Genomic DNA, 21,949 nt, shown 5'->3' on the forward strand with positions numbered 1-21,949 from the left:
TTTTGTCTGATTGAAAATATGCAAATATCCTTTCCCATTGTGTAGGTTGTCTCTTTGCTTTGGTTACTGTCTCCTTAGCTGTACAGAAGCTTTTCAGTTTAATGAAGTCCCATTTGTTTATTTTTGTTGTTGTTGCAATTGCCATGGCACTCTTCTTCATGAAGTCTTTCACCAGGCCAATATCTTCCAGTGTTTTTCCTATGCTTTCTTTGAGGGTTTTTATTGTTTCATGCCTTAAATTTCAGTCCTTTATCCATCTTGAACAATTTTTGTGAGTGGGGAAAGGTGTGGGTCCAGTTTCAGTCTTTTACATGTAGACATCCAGTTCTCCCCACACCATTTATTGAATAGGGAGTTTTCCCCCAGGGTATGTTCTTGTTTGGTTTATCGAAGATTAGGTGGTTGTAAGATGTTAGTTTCATTTCTTGATTTTCAATTTGATTCCAAGTGTCTATGTCTCTGTTTTAGTGCCAGTACCATGCTGTTTTGACCACTATGGCTTTGTAGTACAGACTAAAATCTGGTATGCTGATGCCTCCAGCTTTATTTTTATTAAAATAAAGAACTGCCTTAGCTATACGGGGTTTTTTCCAGTTCCATACAAAACGTAGAATCATTTTCTCCAAATCTTGAAAGTACGATGTTGGTATTTTGATAGGAATGGCATTTAATAGGTAGATTGCTTTGGGAAGTATAGACATTTTAACAATGTTGATTATTCCCATCCATGAGCATGGTATGTTCTTCCATTTGTTAATACACTCTGCTATTTCCTTCTGAGGATTTCATAGTTTTCTTTATAGCGGTCCTTCACCTCCTTCGTTAGGTATTCCTAGGTATTTCATTTTCTTTGAAACTATGGTGAAGGGAGTTGTGTCCTTAATTAGCTTCTCATCTTGACTGTTATTGGTGTACACAAAGGCTACTGACTTGTGGACATTGATTTTATATCCTGAAACATTACTGTATTTTTTGATGACTTCCAGGAGTCTTGTGGTTGAGTCTTTGGGGTTCTCTAAGTATAAGATCATGTCGTCAGCAAAGAGGGAGAGTTTGACCTCCTCTGCTCCCATTTGGATTCCTTTGATTTCCTTGTCTTGCCTAATTGTATTGGCTAGAACTTCCAGCACCATGTTGAATAGTAAAGGTGACAGAGGACAACCTTGTCTGGTTCCAGTTCTAGGAGGAAAAGCTTTCAGTTTTACTCCATTCAGTAAAATATTAGCTGTGGGTTTGTCATAGATAGCTTCGATCAGTTTTAGAAATGTGCCACCTATGCCTATACTCTTCAGTGTTCTAATTAGAAAAGGATGCTGGATTTGATCAAATGCTTTTTCTACATCTATTGAGAGGATCATGTGATCTTTATTTTTGCCTCTGTTAATATGGTGGATAACGATTATGGACTTGCGTATGTTAAACCGGCCTTGCATCCCTGGGATCAAGCCTACTTGATCATGATGAATGACTTTTTTGATGATAAGCTGTAATCTACTGGCTAGGATTTTGTTGAGAATTTTTGCATCTATATTCATGAGTGAGATTGGTCTGAAATTCTCCTTTTTGTTTGGGTCTTTTCCTGGTTTTGGTATCAGGGTGATGTTTGCTTCATAGAATGTATTGTGGAGGATTCTTCCTCAATTTTTTGGAATAATTTCTGCAGTACAGGAGTAAGCTCTTCCTTGAGAGTTTGATAGAATTCTGGTGTGAAGGCATCTGGACCAGGGCATTTTTTGGTTGCAAGATTTTTATTGTTTCTTTGATCTCAGTGCTTGAAATTGGTCTGTTCAGGAGCTCTATTTCTTCCTGGGTAAGTCTAGGGAGAGGGTGTGATTCCAATTATTGATGCATTTCCTTCACATTGTCAAATTTCTGGGCATGGAGTTTCTGGTAGTATTCATAGATGATCTTGTATCTCTGTGGGATCAGTTGTTATTTCCCCTTTATCATTTCTGATTGAGGTTACTAGAGATTTTACTTTTCTATTTCTCGTTAGTTTGGCCAATAGTTTATCTATTTTATTTATTTTTTCAAAAAAACAACTTCTTGTTTCATTAATTTTCTGAAAGATTCTTTTCTTTTCAATTTCATTGATCTCTGATTTGATTTTGGATATTTCTTTTCTTCTACTGAGTTTAGGCTTAGATTGATCTTCTTTTTCTAATTCCATAAGATGGCTTGTGAGATTGTTGATGCGCTCTCTTTCTGTTTTTTGAATGTAGGCATCTAAAGCGATGAATTTTCCTCTCAAAACTGCTTTTGTAGTATCCCACAGGTTTTGGTAGCGTGTGTCTTCATTGTTGTTATGCTGAAGGAACTTAATGATTTCCTGTTTTATTTCTTCCTGCACCCATCTGTTATTCCATAGAAGATTGTTTAATTTCCATGCCTTTGAATGGGGTCAAGCGTTTTTGTTAGAGTTGAGTTCCACATTTAGTGCCTTTTGGTCAGAGAAGATACAAGGTAAAATTTCAATTCTTTTGATTCTGTTGATATTTGTTTTGTGTCTGAGGATATGATCAATTTTGGAGAATGTTCCATGGGGTGATGAGAAGACTGTATATTCTTTATCTTTGGGATGGAGTGTTCCATATGCATCTATCAAGCACAGTTGTTCTAGGGTCTCATTTAAATCTCTTATATCTTTCTTTAATTTCTGTTTAGAGGATCTGTCCAGCTCTGTAAGAGGAGTGTTAAAGTCCCCTGTTATTACGGTATTATCAGATATCATATTGCTCAGACTGAGTAAGGTCTGTTTCAAGAATCTGGGAGCATTTAAATTGGGTGCATAAATATTTAGAATTGAAACATCTTCTTTTTGTATTTTTCCCTTGACCAATATAAAGTGACCATCTTTGTCTTTTTTGACTTTAGTTGCTTTAAATCCACATGAATATGAAAATAAGATTTCAACTGCTCTTTTCTTCTGAATGCCATTTACCTGAAAAATTGTCTTCCAACCTTTGACTTGGAGCTTTAATTTGTCTTTTGAAGCCAGGTGTGTTTGTTGCAACAGCAAATGGATGGCTTGTGTTTTTTAATCCAGTCAGCCAATCTATGTCTCTTCAGTGGGGAATTCAAGCCATTAACATTTATTGAGATAAATGATAAGTGTGGTAGTATTCTATTCATCTTATTTTGTGAGAGTCCATTGCTTAGTTTTATCTTTTGCATCAGTGTGGAGGTTAGATTCTGTCCTTTAATTTCTGAGTTCTTACTTTGCTGCTGATCCATTGTGGTGGTCAGTGTGCAGAACAGGTTGAAGTATTTCCTGTAGAGCTGGTCTTGTTGTGGGGAATTTCCTCAATGTTTGTATATCCATAAATGATTTGATTTCTCCATCAATTTTTCAGCTTAGCTTAGCAGGGTACAGAATTCTGGGCTGGAAATTGTTCTGTTTAAGTAGATTAAAGGTAGATGACCATTGTCTTCTTGCTTGGAAAGTTTCATTAGAGAAGTCTGTGGTCACTCTGATGGATTTGCTCCTTTAGGTCAACTGGCACTTACTCCTGGCAGCTTGCAGAATCTTTTCTTTTGTCTTGACTTTGGGTAGGTTCATCACAATGTGTCTTGGAGAAGCTTGGTTAGAGTTTAGGTTCCAGTATCCGTCTGAAAGCAATGTGTCAGAATCTTTGGTGATATTTGGGAAATTTTCTTTTATAATATTGTCTAGTATGGCTTCCATTCCTCTGGGGCATTCTTCTTCCCCTTCTGGAATTCCTATAACTCATATGGTGGAACGCTTCATAAAGTCCCATAATTCTGACAGTGAACGTTATGCTTTCTCTCTCTTCTTTTCTGCCTCTTTTACTATCTGAGTTATCTCAAGAACTTTGTCTTTTACCTCTGAAATTCTTTCTTCTGCATGGTCTAACCTGTTGCTGATATTTTCCATTGTATCTTTAAGTTCCCTAATTGACTTTTTCAGTCCCTTCAGCTCTGCTATATCCTTTTTATATTCTTCATATCGTTCATCTCTTGTTTGATTATGTTTTTGGATTTCCTTTTGGTTATTTTCCACTTTATTAGCAGTTTCCTTCATTGTTTCCATCATTTCTTTCATTGTTTTCATCATGTGTATTCTAAATTCCCTTTCTGTCATTCCTAACATTTCTTTATAGGTGGAATCCTCTGCAGTAGCTACCTCATGTTCCCTTGGCGGGGTTGTTCTGGACTGGTTCTTCATGTTGCCCGGAGTTTTCTTCTGATTGTTCCTCATGAGTGATTTCTTTTATCTGTTTCCTTGCCCTAATTCCCCATTCACTTGTGCCTGTGGACTAAGAGTTAGATGAGTCCTTTTGGTATAGGACCAGAAGGGTGAGAAGTTTGAAGAGCAAGAAAGGGATGAAAGGAAGGAGGAATGAGTGAAAATAAAAAAAATTAGAGAAAGGAGAGGGGGTGTTTAAAAGAAATATTGACAAAAGCAGAGAGGCACAGAAAGAGAGAGACAGAGCAATATAGGTGTACAGTAGGGTACTTTTACACAACCTTAAAAAAAACCCACCTTCTGGGGGTGCCCAGTTGGGTGGTTCCCTTGAGGTCAGCAGCTCTTTGCTAACCTGATCAGACACAGTACCCCACCTCCACCAAGTAGAGAGGAAAGACAATGCTATAAATCAAACCAAAACAAGCAAACAGAAAACTTTATGGGATAATATTGGGTGAAAAACCAAATAATAGGGGTAGAAACACTAGCAAATATGAAGTTCTAGTTATTAAAAAAGGCAGCAATGGGAAATTATAATTAAAGTAGAAAAATTGAGAAAGAAAAAAATCTGTACGAAAATGGTTGAAATTAAAAAACAAAACAACATCAACAACATGAAGATAACAAAAAAACAACCAAACCAAAAAAAAAAAAAACAAAAAAAAAAAACAAAAACACAACCAAAAACAAAGCAGTATGTATATATTGTTGAATATTGTCTGGGCAACACATGTTCTTCTGGGGTATGAGCTTTTAATCACAGTTCTGATATGACTGGAGGCTGCTGATTTCTCAACCCCCAGCATGTAGACACCCTAAATCTCTCTTCAGCCCACTTAAAAGGCACTTTGAACTTGTAAACTTGCTGAGCAGAACCTTTCCCAGGAAAGTGCTTGTCGCTGGAATCACTGCTGAAGTGGCTATCCACTTACCCATTATGCCATAACTGGTCTCACTCTGCCCCTGAGGGTTAGGGCTGCAAGGCGACTCAGACCCCACCCTTAGGTACTCGGTCACTGGGTTACCAGCTCCCACCTGATTCTAGCTCTGTGACCCTGAGGGCGGAGCTTGCCGGGGCAGATCGCTCACAATGGCTTCCTGTGGCCCACAGCCAAACACTATTAGCTCCGTCTGGCTCAGTGGCTCAGACTGTGGCCCTAGACAAATGCCAAAGTTCTCCATATTCCCGCTCAGGCTCTCCCCAAGGCAGTTCAACTGAGTGCCAAGTCCAAAGACACCAAAACAGTTCACAGGTAAGGCCTTTCTGGTTTGCAGTCTCGCTGCTACTGAACTTACAGTTTCGGGCAGGTTTAGACCGATTGAACACATGTGACCACTTGCCAGTTTTCCACTGTTTTAGTCCTCCTCTTGGGGTCCAGAAGTCTCTTGGTGACTCTCTGTATCCTCACAGGGGTGATGATAGGCAGATCCCACCAGCCAGAGATGCCTGGAGTCCTATCCCCCCGGACCCACGGTGCCCAGATGCAAGGAAGCTGTTACTCGGCCGCCATCTTGCTGTCCACTCCAAAAAGTTGTTTTTTTTGAAAAGATTAACAGAATTGATAAACCTTTGGCTAACTGAACCAGAAACAAAAAGTAAAATTCCTAATAGTTTCAATCAGAAATGATAAAGGTGAAATAACAGCAGACACCTCAGAAATTCAAAAAATCCTTAATGAATACTATAAAAAACTCTATTCTCAGAAATATGAAAATCTGAAGGAAATAGACCAATACTTGGAAGCACACTACCTTCTTAGACTTAGCCAGAAAGAATTGGAAATCTTGAATAGACCTATATCAAGTATTGAAATAGCATCAACTATACAAAATCTCTCCAAAAAGAAAAGTCTGGTACCAGATGGCTTCACACCAGAATTCTACCAAACCTTTAAAGAGGAACTAGTACCTATGTTATATAACCTTTCCCAAAACATAGAAAAAGAAGGAATACTTCCCAACATACTCTACGAAGCAAATATCACCCTGATCCCCAAACCAGGAAAAGACCCAACAAGGAAAGAATATTATAGACCAATATCTTTAATGAATATAGATGCAAAAACATTCAATAAGATCCTAGCAAACAGAATCCAGTAACACATCAAACAATATATACACCATGACCAAGTGGGGTCTCAAAGTTAGTTCAATATACATAAATCGATAAATATAATACATCACATAAAATAAAAAACAAATACCACATGATTCTCTCAATTGATGCATAAAAAGCTTTTGATAATATCCAGCATCCTTTAGAAACTTAACACTTAAGAAAATAGGTATAGAAAGGCCATTTCTTAAACTCATAGAGGCCATCTACAGCAAACCCACAGCAATATCATATTGAATGCACTAAAATTGAAAACATTTCCACTCAGATCAGGAACCAGGCAACAATGCCCATTGCCTCTGGTGCTTTTTAAAATTGTAATGGAAGTCTTAGTCATTGCAATCAGGCAAGAGAAGGTGATCAAGGTATCCAAATAGGGTCAGAGGAGATCAAACTTTCACTCTTTGCAGATGATATGATTTTATACCTGGAACCCCCCAGGGACTCAACTACAAAACTCTTGGAAGTGATGAAGGAATACAGCAGCATCTCAGGATACAAAACCAATACTCATGAATCAGTACCTTTTATATATACCAACAATAGTCAAGCTGAAAAAACAGTCAAGGACTCTATTCCTTTTCCAGTAGTGCCAAAGAATATGAAATATTTGGGAGTTTACCTAACAAAGGATGGGAAAGATCTCTATAAAGAGAACTATGAAACTCTAAGAAAAGAAATAGCTGAAGATGTTAACAAATGGAAAAACATACCATGCTCATGGCTGGGAAGAATCAACATTGTTAAAATGTCCATACTACCCAAGCAATATACAAATTCAATGCAATCCCTATTAAAGCATCACTGTCATAATTTAAAGATCTGGAAAAAATACTACTTCATTGTATATGGAGTCAGAAAACCTCAAATAGCCAAGACATTACTCAGAAATAAAAACAAACCAGGAGGAATCATGCTCCAGACTTCAGACTACACTATAAATCTAATCTAAGTGATCAAAACAGCATGATACTGCCAAAAAAATAAAGAGGTAGATGTATGGAACAGAATAGAGAACCAAGAGATGAACCCAGACACTTACTGTCATTTGATATTTGGTAAGCCTATCAAAAACATAAATTGGGGGAAAGATTCCCTATTTAACAAATGGTGCTGGGTGAATTGACTGGTGACTTGTAGAAGATTAAAACTGGACCCACACTTTTCACCATGAACAAAAATTGCCTTTCACTAGATAAAAGATTTAAATTTAAAACATGAAACTATAAAGATACTTGAAGAGAGTGCAGGGGAAACACTTGAAGAAGCTGGACTGGGAGAATTTTTTATGAGGAGGACCCCCTGGAAAATTGAAGCAACATGAAAAATACATTGCTGGGATCTGATCTAACTAAAAATCTTCTGCACAGCCAAGAACACAGTAAATAAAGGAAGCAGACAGCCCTCAGAATGGGAGAAGATATTTGCAGGTTATGTTTCTAACAAAGGTTTGATAACTAGAATGCACAGACAACTTACTAAGAAAAGAACTAGTGATCCCATTTTATTGTGGTCAAGAGACTTGAACAGAAGCTTCTTCTTGAAGAAGACAGGCATATGACCTACAGACACATGAAAAAATGCTCATTATCTTTAATCATCAGAGAAATGCATAATCAAAACCACTTTGAATATCTTGTAACTCCAGTAAGAGTAGCCCACATTACAAAATCCCCAAACTATAGATGTTAGTGTGGATGTGGAGAAAAGGAAACTCTTCTCCACTGCTGGTGGGAATGCAAGCTAATACGTTCCTTTTGGAAAGAAGTTTGGAGAATACTTACAGAACTAAAAGTAGACCTGCTGTTTGAACGTGCAGTTCCTCTAGTAGGTATATACCCGGAAGACCAAACATCGCTTTACAACAAAGATATTTGTACCTGAATGTTTATTGCAGCCCAATTCATAATTTCAGAGTCATGGAAGCAGCCCAAGTGCCCATGAACCCATGAATGGATTAACAAATTTTGGTATATATTTACACCATGGAATATTATGCAGCCTTAAAAAAGATGGAGACTTTACTTCTTTTATGTTTGTATGGATGCAGTTGGAACATATTCTTCTTAGTAAAGTGTCTCAAGAATGGAAGAAAAAGTATCCAATGTACTCAGTACTATTATGAAACTGGTATATAATCACCCACACTTTCATATGAAAGATAAAACACAACTATAGCCCAGGATGAAGGAGGGAAGAGGAGGGGGAAGGGAGGGGAGGGGGAAGGTTGGATAGAGGGAGAGTAAATGGGGGGACCACACCTATGGTGCATATTGCAAAGGTAAATGTCAAATCTATTAAGTGTAGAGTATAAATTTCTTAACACAATAATTAAGTAAGTGAGGTGAAGGCTATGTTAACCAGTTTGATGTGAACATTCCAAATTATATATAAAAATCAGCACATTGTACCCCATAAATGCATTCATGTATATAGACATGATTTAATAAAACAAACAAAAAACCCCAAAGCTACTAGTAGAGCTAAATGTTATTTAATTGGGTGAGCCAATAAAGATTTGCTTTTTTCTGTGTAATTTCCTTGTAAATGCAATGAAGTTGTGGCTTAATTATTTTATTTTATAATTCTGTCATGATGGTGTTCAGTTGAGGTTAGTCTTTTTTGTTTCCCTTAGTGGTCCTATTCGAATGGTGGGTATTGCTTTACTCCCTCCCAGGCTGACTGAGTTGTCGCTTTAGTGACATAATGCTTTATAAGGATGCCAATCATTTAAAAACTAAAACAGGAAGTGAGTGGCAACGTGTTTGGTCTCCAAGGCAAGAGGTCAACAGGTTCCACATTGCTATAATTTTTGTAATGGCTGAAACTTTAGCTCTGGCATTAATATGTTTTGTGCAGTCTTGAAAGCAACTGTGCTTTCAAGAAGAAATGTGGCATTCTCAAACAATATCTTAGTCAAGAATCTTTAACATAGGCATAATAGCTCCCTAGGACCTGGAGGAGGTCTGGTGGAGAAACTGCTGGACCAGAAGGAGAATTTGATCACAGGAGAGGGCTGTGTTAGAGAAAGATAAGCTGAGATGTTTCTACTTAGGTAGAAGTGGGCTGGTCTTAGAGGGAGTTTCCTTCTATCCTTACTCCCTCTGCTTCCTCCCACTTCCCCCAAGTCCCCTAGAAGCCTCCATCTATGGGGGTGGTTACTATAGCTGGGCTTAAAGGCTTTCTTTTATTATTCTTACAAAATCTCCCTAGAGTAGGCTAATATTATCACCATTCTACAGATGAAGGAACATATGTCACTAGTCCACAATTATAAAGAAAATGGAAAAGCAGAGATTAGAAAATTGTTCTGTGTTTAGTTACCTAAAAAAGGTTCGTAATATTCATGTGATTAATCTCAGGGTAAAGTGGTGTGAAGGTTCAGAAATAGCCAGAAAATTTCAGAAGAAAAATTCTCCCTTTACCTGAAAAGATTTTTTTTCATTTTTTTCCCCTTAAGATATTTCAGTAAGAAACTTCTTAATGCTTTCAGAAATTGAGAAAGAAAAATCATCGATCTTCCTCCCCCTGTTGAACATTTTAAAGATAGGTTTTCATACATAGAAAAGAAAATTGGATGCTGTCTTGAGACCCAGTATTTTTTGTTGGGGGGTGGTGGTCCTAAATTCTTACTTTAAAATAGCTATCTGAAGTCAAGTTTCTGCATAAACAGCAGAGGAGATGTGGCCTCCAATGTGCATAACCAGCAGCATATGATGGCCTCTTTGTGTATCACAAGTCACTGAGGACAAGATGAAGGTGGGTTAATGGGCAGTGCCCTGGGGAAGTGTCCTTTAGGACTGTGGTTTCCAACCCCTGGGCTGAGGACCAGTACTGGTCCATGCCTTGTTAGGAACCAGGCCACACAGCGGGAGGTGAGTGGTGGGCAAGCTGGGGAAGCTTTGTCTGTATTTACAGCTGCTCCCATTGCTCACATCACTGCCTGAGCTCCACCTCCTTTTACATCAGTGTCAGCATTAGATTCTCATAGAAGTGCAAACTCTGCTATAAAACTGCACGTGTGAGGAATCTAGGTTGGGTGCTCTTTATGAGAATATAATTCCCTGTGGGCCCTCCTACCCCAGTTCATGGAAAAATTGTCTTCCATGATACCAGTGGTCCCTGGGCAGCTGAAAGCAGAAGTTAACTTTGTAATATTAGCTCTCATAGAGGAGGGGCCATGACAAACACCAAAAAATGTGGTGCACTGAGTCAACTACTGACGTGTTTCTTATTTTAATTTTATTTGGCACTTAGATGAGCTTCATCACATCATAAATCTCCAAGCCGTGGTTACCTTATTGCCAAAATGGAGCCCATCTTCTTGGGTCTTGGCAGGATGTCTCTGAGTTAAGATAGGTTCAGGTGCTGTGCGTGGTAGAAGCTGGATCTATATTGGAAACTTTGGAATGACCTGGGATTATAAGTCTGGCTTCTCAGACGACATCAGAATTCCAATCTGTGGAGTTACGTGTTAGAGCCATCTATATAAATAACAACGTGGAAATAATCTTGACAGAGCACCATAGTGTTCAGAACTCAGATCGCCAGTTAGTTGGCCATTACTTCAATCTCTTCAAGTTCATGTCACTGCCACAAAATCACTCAAAAATAGAATCCTGTGTTCTCTGTGAAAGCATCACTTAGTCACCTAGGGCTTAATAAATTGAAAGTTTTGTTGCTTAGAAAATAATCTGGTGTCAAGAGAAGCACAAAATGTACTATCATTTTCCTAAGGCTAATAAGTTTTTCTGTTTTTTTTTTTTTTTTCCTCCACAGCATCTCATGTGAGGCTGCTTCTCCAGATGAAGCAGAGATTGAAATGTCACACCAGCATGATCAATTAGATGATGGAGAAGTGTGAGGCATTTGCTGCCTGACCTTGATTCCTCAGGGCAAGAATGGAGGAGACTCAGTTGAAGAGAGGGTAAAAGGTAGAGGAAATCAGCAGAGCCTATTTAAATAGACACAAAGCAGTATACATGGTGACTGATGACAAAAAAGAACTTCATCAGGATGAATGCTTATTATGGGGGGTACTGGCTCACTCATTCGTTCAATTCTGAGAGACTACAACATGAAGTAAACACCTATTAAGAAAAAGAAATACAGCACAAAAGGAAGCAGTTAAGTTTTTCCAAAAAGTCTAAATTTATAGCATTTTACTTGCTTAACGAAAGTGACAAAGAGAAAGATAGGTGCAAGCTGTAGAATGTCCTATGAAGAAGGCAGTAGACAATCTGACTAACTAGGGACTATCATAGCTATATTCCTGTATTTGAAGGCTTGTCATTGCAAGAAGGATGAGACATGTTTCAGTAGGAGTTGACAGAGAAAGGATTTTGACTCAGGGTGAGGAATGACTTCCTGGTATTTGAAACTTGAAAATTGTTAAGGAGTAGCCCTGTCCAGCTCCTCATTCCTGGGTCAATGAGTAAACACTCTTGCCGGGGGATTCTTGCATTAAATGAGAGGACCTCAACCATCCCCTGATATGCCTTCTATGGAGCTTTAAAGCACCTTTGAGAGATTTGAAATGGCTTTGCAATTTGTTCAGGCACAAAATTGAATGAATTTTGAAGTTTGTTAAGCTTTGATAGAATTAATACTTTTCAGCAGCATGTATGCACATCATAGCCCTGGGAATGGTTGCTCATATATTTAGATTATGGGCAGCTGGTGTTAGCTAAGAGATTTATTGAATTAGTCATCCCTGGTAACAGTGATATGAAATGTTTCTCCCTGATTCTTAGTTGATATCTGTTATGTTGACTCTTTCAGTTTTATATTTATTTTTTATTTCCATTCAAACAGCTTAATGTAAAAGTGTTGTGGTTGGGAATACACTTACCAAAACAAACTACTATTTTTTTTCTCTAGAGTCCATCCGTTGTTTCTATTTGTGAAGTTCAATTTTGATGTATCAGTTTATCATAGCTGATATCTCAGCTAGAAAACTGGCAGAAGGCTCGAAGGAAAGCCATGGAAACAGTAAAAGGACCAGGAAAATAAAACATGAGCATGCATTCTGGAGGGGTAAGGGTGAGGATGATATTTACACTTGTTTGGCATTTCACCTTTCTCAGTGCAGCTATTCAAATCCGTGGAGGTACATAGATGGTGATCAACTGTGTACAGCCAACTGTGGTCTACCAGTTTATGGAGGCTAATAAAGAGACATGGGTGTGAGTTTCATGATGGCTACATGGTAGGCACCCTACCTTTGACAAATCTTTGTTGGATAAACTGAATTCAATGTTAGTTTCAATATAAGCATCATGTTGATAGTGGAGTTCATTAAACTTTAAAATCTGTTCCCAGGGAATGCAGTGGCATCTTCATTTGAGAACATCTTTTAAATTGCATAGCTAATTATCTGTTAAGAGTCAAAGCAGAGGAATAATTCTGAGTATAAAGACTCATACAGTTCTTGATTTCACTTGTGTGGTTTGCTTGTGTGTAAGCAAAGCACCAAATCCCCAACTCGAGGGTGAGGTAACAAATACATGAAGATGACTAGATAGGAATAATATTCTCATATTTTCCTCTAAATCTGAGTTTTCCTCTAAATACAAAGTATATGAGAGTCTTATAGCTCTGTACTATAAAATTTCCTTATAAAAAATCATCACATGCTTTCCTGAAAGTGCACCATGTGTGCTGCAAACCTGTTGTAGCTCCTGGATTCCAGGTAAGGGAAGTAGAATAAAAAATTGGCTGAAAAAAGCATGGGCCATGCCCATGGCTCAGTCGGCAGGACACCAACCATACACCAAGGGTGACGGGTTTGAACCCGGCCCAGGCTTGGTAAACAACAATGACAACTGCAACCAAAAAATAGCTGGGCATTGTGGTGGGTGGCTATAGTCTCAGCTACTGGGAGGCTAGGGCAAGACAATCACTTAAGCCCAAGAGTTGGAGGTTGCTGTGAGCTGTGATGCCACGGCACTCTACCCAGGGTGACAGCTTAAGACTGTATCTCAAAAAAAAAAAAAAAAAAGGGAAAAGGAGAGAAAGATGGCAGCTGAGTAACAGCTTCCCTGCAAATGGGCACAGTGAGTCTGGGGAGATAAGACTCCAGGCATCTCTGGCTGGTGGGATCTGCCTATAATCATCCCTTTGAGGATGCAGGGAGTCAGCAAGAGACTTCTGGACCCCAAGAGGAGGACAAAAACAGTGGAAAACTGACAAGTGGTTGCGTGTGTTTGATCGGTCTAATCCCACCAGCAGCTGTGCGTACAGCAGCAGTGAGACTGCAAACCAGAAAGGCCTTACCTCTGAACTGTTTTGGTGTTTTTGGACTTGGCACTCAGTTGAACTACCTTGGGGAGAGCTTGAGCAGGAGTGTGGAGAACTTTGGGTGTTGTCTAGGGCCCCAGACTGAGCTGCTGAGCCGGACGGAGCTAATAGTGTTCGGCTCTGGGCTGTAGGGAGCCATTGTGAGACAACTGCCATGGCAAGCTCTGCCCTCAGGGTCATAGAGGAAGGATCAGGTGGGAGCTAGTAACATAGTGACTGAGCAGCCTAAAGGCAGGGACCGAGCTGCCTTACAGCCTTAACCCTCAGGGGCAGAGTGAGACCAGTTTTGGCACACTGGGTAAGTGGATAGCCACTTCACTAGTGATCCCAGTGACAAGTACTTTCCTGGGAAAGCTTCTGGTTAGCAAAGTTTAGAAGTTTAAAGTGCTTTTTAAGAGGGCTAAAGAGAGATTTAGGGTCTCCAGCCTGTGGGGTTTGAGAAATCATCAGAGGCCTCCAGTCGTATCAGCATTGTGATTAACATCTCATACCCCAGAAGACCACCTGTTGCCCAGACAATATTCAACAAGATATATATACTGCTTTGTTTTTGGTTGTTTTTTTGTTGTTGTTAGTTTTTTTTTTTTGTTGTTGTTGTTGTTTTGTTTTTTAGTTTCAACCTTTTCCATAGATTTTCTCTTTTATTTTTTTTTCTTTCCTTTCTTTATCCATTCTTCTAGTTTAAATAGAAAGGCCCTTTGCTGCCTTTTTCAATAATTAGAACTTCATTTTTGCTAGTGTTTCTACCCCTATTATTTGGTTTTTCACCCAATTTTATCCTGTAAAGTTTTCTGTTTGCTTGTTTTGGTTTGATTTATAGCATTTTTGTCTTTCCTCTCTACTTGGTGGAGGTGGGGTACTGGGTCCGATCAGGTTAGCAAAGAGCTGTCCACCTCAAGGGAACCACCCAACTGGGCACCCCCAGAGGTTGGGTTTTTTTTAAGGTTGTGTCAAAGTACCCTAATATACACCTATATTGCTCTGTCTCCCTCTTTCTGTGCCTCTCTTCTTTTTGTCAATATTCCCTTTTACCCACCCCCCTCTCCTTTCTCTATTTTCTTTTCTTTCTTTCTCTTTCTTTCTTTTATCCCTTCTTGCTCTTCAACCTTTTCATCCTTTTGGTCCTATATCAAAAGGACTCATCGAAACCTTAGTCCACAGGCATGGGAACTTGAAGAGCAAGAGGAAGTGAAAGGAAAATTAGGGCAAGGAAACAGATAAAAGAAATCACTCATGAGGAAGAATCAGCAGAAAACTCCTGGCAACATGAAGAACCAGTCCAGAGCAACCCCTCCAAGGGACCATGAGGTAGCTACTGCAGAGGATTCCACCTATAAAGAAATGTTAGGAATGACAGAAAGGGAATTTAGAATACACATGAAGAAAACAATGAAGGAAATGATGGAAACAATGAAGGAAATGGCTAATAAAGTGTAAAATAACCAAAAGGAAATAAAAAAATAGAATCAAATAAGAGTTGAACAATATGAAGAAGGTAGAAAGGATATAGTGGAGCTGAAGGAACTGAAGCAGTCAATTAGGGAACTTAAAGATGCAATGGAAAGTATCAGCAACAGGTTAGACCATGCAAAAGAAAGAATTTCAGAGGTAGAGGACAAAGTTCTTGAGATAACTCAGATAGTTAAAGAGGCAGAAAAGAAGAGAGAGAAAGCAGAATGTTCACTGTCAGAATTATGGGACTTTATGAAGCATTCCATCATACGAGTTATAGGAATCCCAGAAGGGGAAGAAGAATGCCCCAGAGGAATGGAAGCCATACTAGAGAATATTATAAAAGAAAATTTCCCAAATATCACCAAAGATTATGACACACTGGCAGTAATAACAGAAGGAGTTTCCCTCCCTGGGCTCCCTGGGCTCATGAAGCTCCTGGTCTACTCCCAGAGCCATGCCGCCCTGGCCTCTGAGAACAAGAGTTTGGTACCAGGGGGCCAGAGATGCCATCTATGGCAGGGGTTCCCATGCTTTGGGAACTCACAGATGTAGAAAAATAAACATTTTTAACAAGGAAAAAAAAAAAAAAAAAAGCATGTGCAGGGAGGACATACTGTTCCAGAGCAAATAGTGGCAATAAGGATTAATAGTTTTGAGACTTTCTGTCCTTTGTTGCTAGCTAATGAGTTCTATAGTAGATGTTTGGTGGCTGTCCCTCCAGCGTCCATTACCTCTCTCCTTCTCCTACCATCTAGAGGGGAGGATTCACTTCCCAACTCCACCCATTCTCAGTAGAAGCTCAGGTGGTAGTTACCCACTCATTCCCTCAAGTGTGGGCTCTGATTGAGTCATTGTAGTCAGTGTATCCCAACCTCTTTGTCACCATGGAAAGAGTAAGTAACACAATCAGGCCAATGAGAATGCGACTTCCAGAAAAGACTAAAGACTTTCTTTTTCTCTGGATGGTATGTGTAGAAGATGTGAAGGCAGAAACTACTGCAGCCATTTTTCTGCTATGAGGGGGAACCCAGATCCTATGAAGATGACGCTGACTCACTCTCTGTTCTTTACTTTCCTGTTCTTTAAAATGTGATGGCACCTTCTTCTACATGTGTTATGAAATTGAATTTGTTACCATATGTAAGCACTCAATAAATATTAAAAGCTTTATTTCCTCCCACTTACCTCTGAACCAATATATTATTAATAATTCTCTATTTGATTAATTATACTTGGTTTTTTGAGTTAATTTCCCCCCTTTTGGCTGTATGTATATACAAGTAATCTCTGTAAAATCTTCATTGATTTTTAGACTTTACATAGGATTAGTTTTTTCAGTAATACATAGTCTTGTCAGCATTTAAAAGAAACCTTAGGAGTCTAATTTTTGAAGATTTATCTCTGGACTTCTAGCACCTCCAGTATATCATGATTCTTCTGGACCTTCAACTCTGTCTGAGAATAGTTTTGAAAAACCTCTAGAGTGAGCGGGAAGAGTTGTGATGCTGCAGCAGGGTCCATAGAAGACTGGGGATATCTGCTGAGGTCTGGTAAGAATGTGAACTAATGGGAGGTCTGTGTACAACCTGTGTTTGAGTAGCCAAAAACTGCACACACACAGAGGCTTTCATGATATTCTTGTGGCCTTAGGAACATTTTTTAAATTTTAATATCCATGGCTATTTGATTATTTTAAAGATAACAAGATTGGCAGAGATCAAGAATAATGGTTAGAATCAATTCTAGGAGATATAAATAATGGATCTTCCTTTGAAAATCAACTATTCTCTTTTAGTAAGAAATTTGTCAAGTCTTTAGTTAAATTTGACAAGACAAACATCTAGTACTTATAGATATTCTTGTATCTCCTCCACCTCACCCATTCTCAGCTATACCTTGTGAGATATAGATAGGAACAATGTGACAATATATACATTTAGAACAAAAAGGGTCTAAAACCTTAGTTACCTGTGTTTGGAAGAGTGGGATGGAAGAGAGTGAGATATGAGTGGAAACTTCCATTTTTTAAAACTCTATGCACATCTGTATTGTTTGAAGTTTATTTTACAGTGAATTCATGTATTGTATAATGTTAAAAAATTAATCATAACATGTCAATAATCCCATTCAAATTGAGGGGCTCTACTTTCTAAGACTAATGGTTCATATCAGTGTAGTATGATTATTCCAGGTATTTATACTTGAGGCAATTGATGATTCGGGTGAGATCAGATTCCATTTAACTTAAATGCTGGATATACAGCTAATGCCTTATTTATTCTCCAGGTATTACATAATTTAATGTTTCTGAAAGCCACCTGGCCTTTCTCTTTTTTTGAGTGCCTTCCCCCCCATCCACACTTGTTTTCAATACTGTCGATATTTGGGTTGTATTTACATGTGCAATGAATATTTTGCCTAAGAGATTTGTTCTGATATAAAACAGCATGTTAGATTTCCTGAATATTTATGACTCTCAACTTTCACCACTTCCTGCTGAATAAGTATCATTTGCCTTGTGAATGAAACTTTGCAGTAACCTCACACTTGTGACAATTAGAACTTGCTGCTGCAGTTGGAGCTAGCAGCTCATGAAAAGTAGAAATTTTAAGCCAGATGTGCCTTTGGGGTCATTCAGCCCAAACCTTTCAGTTTATATGTGGGAAGAATTATCCAGGGAGGCTCAGAGGAATTTCCACGTTCCCGGTGTTGCTGTTAGAAGTAAGATGGGAACGAGAAGACAGTTCTGGTTCATTTTGCTTCCTGCTACAAGATGTGCTGAGGAGTCATCCAGAAGTCAGCCTGCTTGCTAAATTTGCATTCTGGGGGCTGGAAACAAAATTGAACAATGTGGGACTTGGGGAATCCGGAAGATAGGAAGTGAAGTTAGTGGAGTAGAATGTGGTGCAAATAGATAATAAAATGCACATTTAAATTGAGGATATCCAACATCTGCAGAGTAGTTTGAAAAGATAATTTTTTCCTGCTTATAGAAATAATACATGTTTAATTTAGAAAATTCTTGAAAGTACAGAGAAAAAATTAAAATTACTTCAAGACTGATATTTTGGGATTGTTTTCTTTCAATCATACACGTATACACACATCAGATCAGGTCATATTACATACATAACTTTGTACCATGCCTTTTTTTTTCATTTGATGTTATATAATAAGTACTTTCCTGTGTCATTGAATATTCTGCAAAAATAGGATTTGTAGGCTTCGGCTGTTGCAGGTTTGCGGTGCAGACGTGGCCAAGTCCAAGAACCACACCACACACAACCAGTCTCGAAAGTGGCACAGAAATGGCATCAAGAAACCCGGATCACAAAGATATGAATCTCTTAAGGGGGTAGATCCCAAGTTCCTGAGGAACATGCGCTTTGCCAAAAAGCACAACAAGGGCCTGAAGATGCAGGCCAACAATGCCACGGCCGTGAGTGCACGTGCTGAAGCTATAAAGGCCCTTATATAGCCCAAGGAGGTTAAGACCGAGATTCCAAAGGGTGCCAGCCGTAAACTCAGTCAACTTGCCTACATCGCCCACCCCAAGCTTGGGAAGTGTACTCGTGCACGCATTGCCAAGGGTCTAAGGCTCTGCCAGCCAAAGGCCAAGGCCAAGGATCAGACTAAGGCCCAATCTGCTGCTTCATCTGCAGCTCCAGCTTCAGTTCCAGCTCAGGCTCCCAAAGGTGCCCAGGCCCCCACGAAGGCTCCAGAGTAGAAGCATCTGTCTGCCTTGAGGACAAAAGGACTGGTGTGACCTCTAGGCTGCTGTCTGTGTGGGGCTGGGGTCCTCCTGTGCTATTTGTACAAATAAACTTGAGGCAGAATTTAAAAAAAAATAGGATTTATAAATGGCTAAATAATATTCTTGGCATTTTTCTTTGGGTTTTTATTATTTGAACAGGTGAACCATTGACACTGGACAATGTAGAATAAATCCTAATATAGACTTAAAAAAGGGGTGCTAAGTTTTGGTGCTACGGTTTGACCTGTCAGCCTGGAATGAGTAGGAACAGCAGCAGTGGGAAGCTGCCAGACCCTTGTAAGCAGCACTACTAGGTGGTTTAGAGGCAGGGGGTGGTAGGAAGTCAACTCAAAGTCACATGCTTAAGACAATGTAATGATTTCTATTTTTTTCCTCTCTCATTAACTCACATTTATAATGCAAAACACTATTTAGTCCACAGAGTGGTCACCGTAGGCAGCCACTAGATCAAGCCCTCATGTCTCCAGTAGAAGTGACTCAGATGCATAACTGAGCCTTTGCAATTCAAGTGTTGGTCATCCAGCCCACTCTGTCCCCCCTTGAAATATGGTCTGTAGACCATGTCATATGTGTTATGCTTCTACTAGAAGCAAGGTAATTAATGGAGGAAGAGCTAAAAGTGAAAACTGTCTACTTTGTTACTTCTTAATCAATTCTGGCTAAACGACGTGATGAAGAGTGAGGTAAAGTATGTGAATTTTCCGGCTTCATTCACCGTGTATTCCCCATTGCCACCAAGAATTAAGAATTTGCCAAGGAGGAAGCATTGCCACCACCTCAAAAATGAAAGTCAAGTCAACAGATCAAGGTCTGTTTACCATCTGGGGCTATGAGGCAGCTTAAATGATTAGAGAGGGGTCCACTTCCAGAAAGTGCTGAGAGAACGGGGCTGACACACAGAGAAATCCTGCCCCACTGCAGGGCTCTGGGCACAGTCACACCTTTTCTTCCTGCTTCCCCATCTCCACAGGTTTCAAGTGTATAGATCATTAAAGAAGCTAATCATGCCTCTATTCTAGTGAATTACACACAGTTCAGGTCAGGAGAACAGTACTTGTGAAAAAGCGAGCTTATGTAATAATTTCGGGAAATGTCTCTCAGCCTGATACTCACAAGAACTAAAGACGCAGTGGTGCTTTGCTTTCTCCATGTTCTCATTGTGGGCTGAGCGCATGATGAATCTGTTGCCGGCAGGGTATGGTTATCTCCTGTGCAGAAATGCCAAATCGGCAGCTCTTGGTGGAGGCTGAGCTTAGAAGGTCATTTCTTCCTTTCTCCAGTAATGTTCTGCCTGCCTGCGTGAAATACTAATGAGCATCTCACACATGATGGAGTGATGAAGTGTAGCCTTATTTTATTATTTTTTGGCAGACTTTACAAGGTCTAGGCCTTAATGTGACAGTGACAACATAGTGCTAGCAGACCGTTGTCGCCCCCTCCTCCAAATTTGTGCTCTGTATGTCCTTCTCCCTGTGCAGAGCTGGTGTGTTGTGTCATTGATTTGAGGTGAATTCTATGTTACTGTGACGTTCAGACTTGTGCCGGGTCTCTGGGAAAAGCCTAGATTCAACAAAATAAGTTCTGAACATCAATCCCAGACCAATTCAGACATTTATTATCAGTTGTAAATGAGTTATATTAAAGCCAGGTTTTCATTTATTATTTTAACTAGCTGTGGATGGGATGGGGCATGTGTATGGAGTTCAACATATTTATGGGCTGCAGGTTAAACGCCTAAATGGTTTTATAAGGATGCCATCAAATGATTGACTTGTAGAAGGGATTGAAGTAAAGACATTGCTTCTAGCAATCAACTTTGAAGGATTTGGCTGATTGATGGTGCTAGTGGGAGAGCTTAATTGGGGGCATAGGGTCCAGGATTTGTGAAATCAATTGATGGTGCTCTGATACTTGGTGAAATCTGCAGGAGGACTGCCCATAGGCTTCTCTGAGTGACATAAGAGGATGTGAGGCACAAAGATGGAAACTCGCTAATGACAGAGACAAATGGAGATGCTGGTTTGGGAGAAGTCTTCTGTGGGCATTGACTGATGAGGAGCCCACACGTTTGATGTTGGGGTTCACCCTGCTTCCTGTTTGCAACTCAGGGCTGCCTGTGGCAATTGAACATAGTTTATTTCGAGAGTAGACTATTGAGAGACAAGAAAGAAAAGAGATGGGTTTTGTAAGTGCAATAAACTAAAAAAGATCCAGGGCAGAGAGAAAGATGGGCTTACGGCGCGCACATTCCTCAGCATGAATCCAGCTTGTTCAGAGCCCCTTGGTTCTGAGGTTGAACCCAGACTCTGTCTTCTATTTCTGTTCCACCTGCACCTTTTGCACTCCACATTCATTTGCTCAGTGACCTCAGAAATGCTAGTGCTTGATATTAAATATACTATCTGAAAGTCCATAGCTGCAAAATATGTCCACTAAAAAGACTTTTCATCACTAATATACCCAGGAAAAGATGTGTTTCCTTTTTTGTTTCTCTTGGTTCCTGTCATATAGGAAAAAAATCAAAAGATACCACCCTTGGACAAATAACTTGAAAATATACTGGGTCTGCTACAGACCTTATTTTAGAAGAGCCTAGGATGGTGAACTCAAAATGAGTACAACCACTAAGGAAGGTGAGTTGGGAAAGTCATTTTTCTAAAAGAGCTTTCATATTTGGAGAAAAAAATAATGAATTTGCAATTTTGGCTGGAATAGCAAAGGCCAAAAAAGTTTTATTGAAGGTTTTAAAAGTGTGAAAATACACTACATAGATTGGGTTGACATGCACTGGTTCAATCTAAGAATACAGGTGAGATGTACAACTTAAGACTTGTGAATCTGTAAAATGCACATCTCATAATAAAATGAAGAATGTGAAATACAGACTCAAAAACCATTTAGATAGGGCGGCTCCTGTGGCTCAGTTAGTAGGGCACCAGCCCCATATACCAAAAGGGGCGGGTTCAAACCCTGCCCCGGCCAAACTGCAACAACAAAAAAAAATAGTTGGGTGTTGTGGCGGGTGCCTGTAGTCCCAGCTACTCAGGAGGCTGATGCAAGAGAATTGCCTACGCCCAAGAGCTAGAGGTTGCTGTGA

The 21,949-nt window shown here is 39.5% G+C and overlaps 1 pseudogene; it reads left to right on the top strand.

Moving 5' to 3' along the window:
- The first annotated feature begins 15,961 nt into the window (after nt 1–15,961).
- On the top strand, nt 15,962–18,851 carry LOC128566427 (60S ribosomal protein L29-like; annotated as a pseudogene).
- The last annotated feature ends 3,098 nt before the right edge of the window (nt 18,852–21,949 follow it).

The sequence above is a fragment of the Nycticebus coucang genome, chromosome 15 (genome assembly GCF_027406575.1).
Source record: "Nycticebus coucang isolate mNycCou1 chromosome 15, mNycCou1.pri, whole genome shotgun sequence".
Classification (NCBI taxonomy): domain Eukaryota; kingdom Metazoa; phylum Chordata; class Mammalia; order Primates; family Lorisidae; genus Nycticebus; species Nycticebus coucang.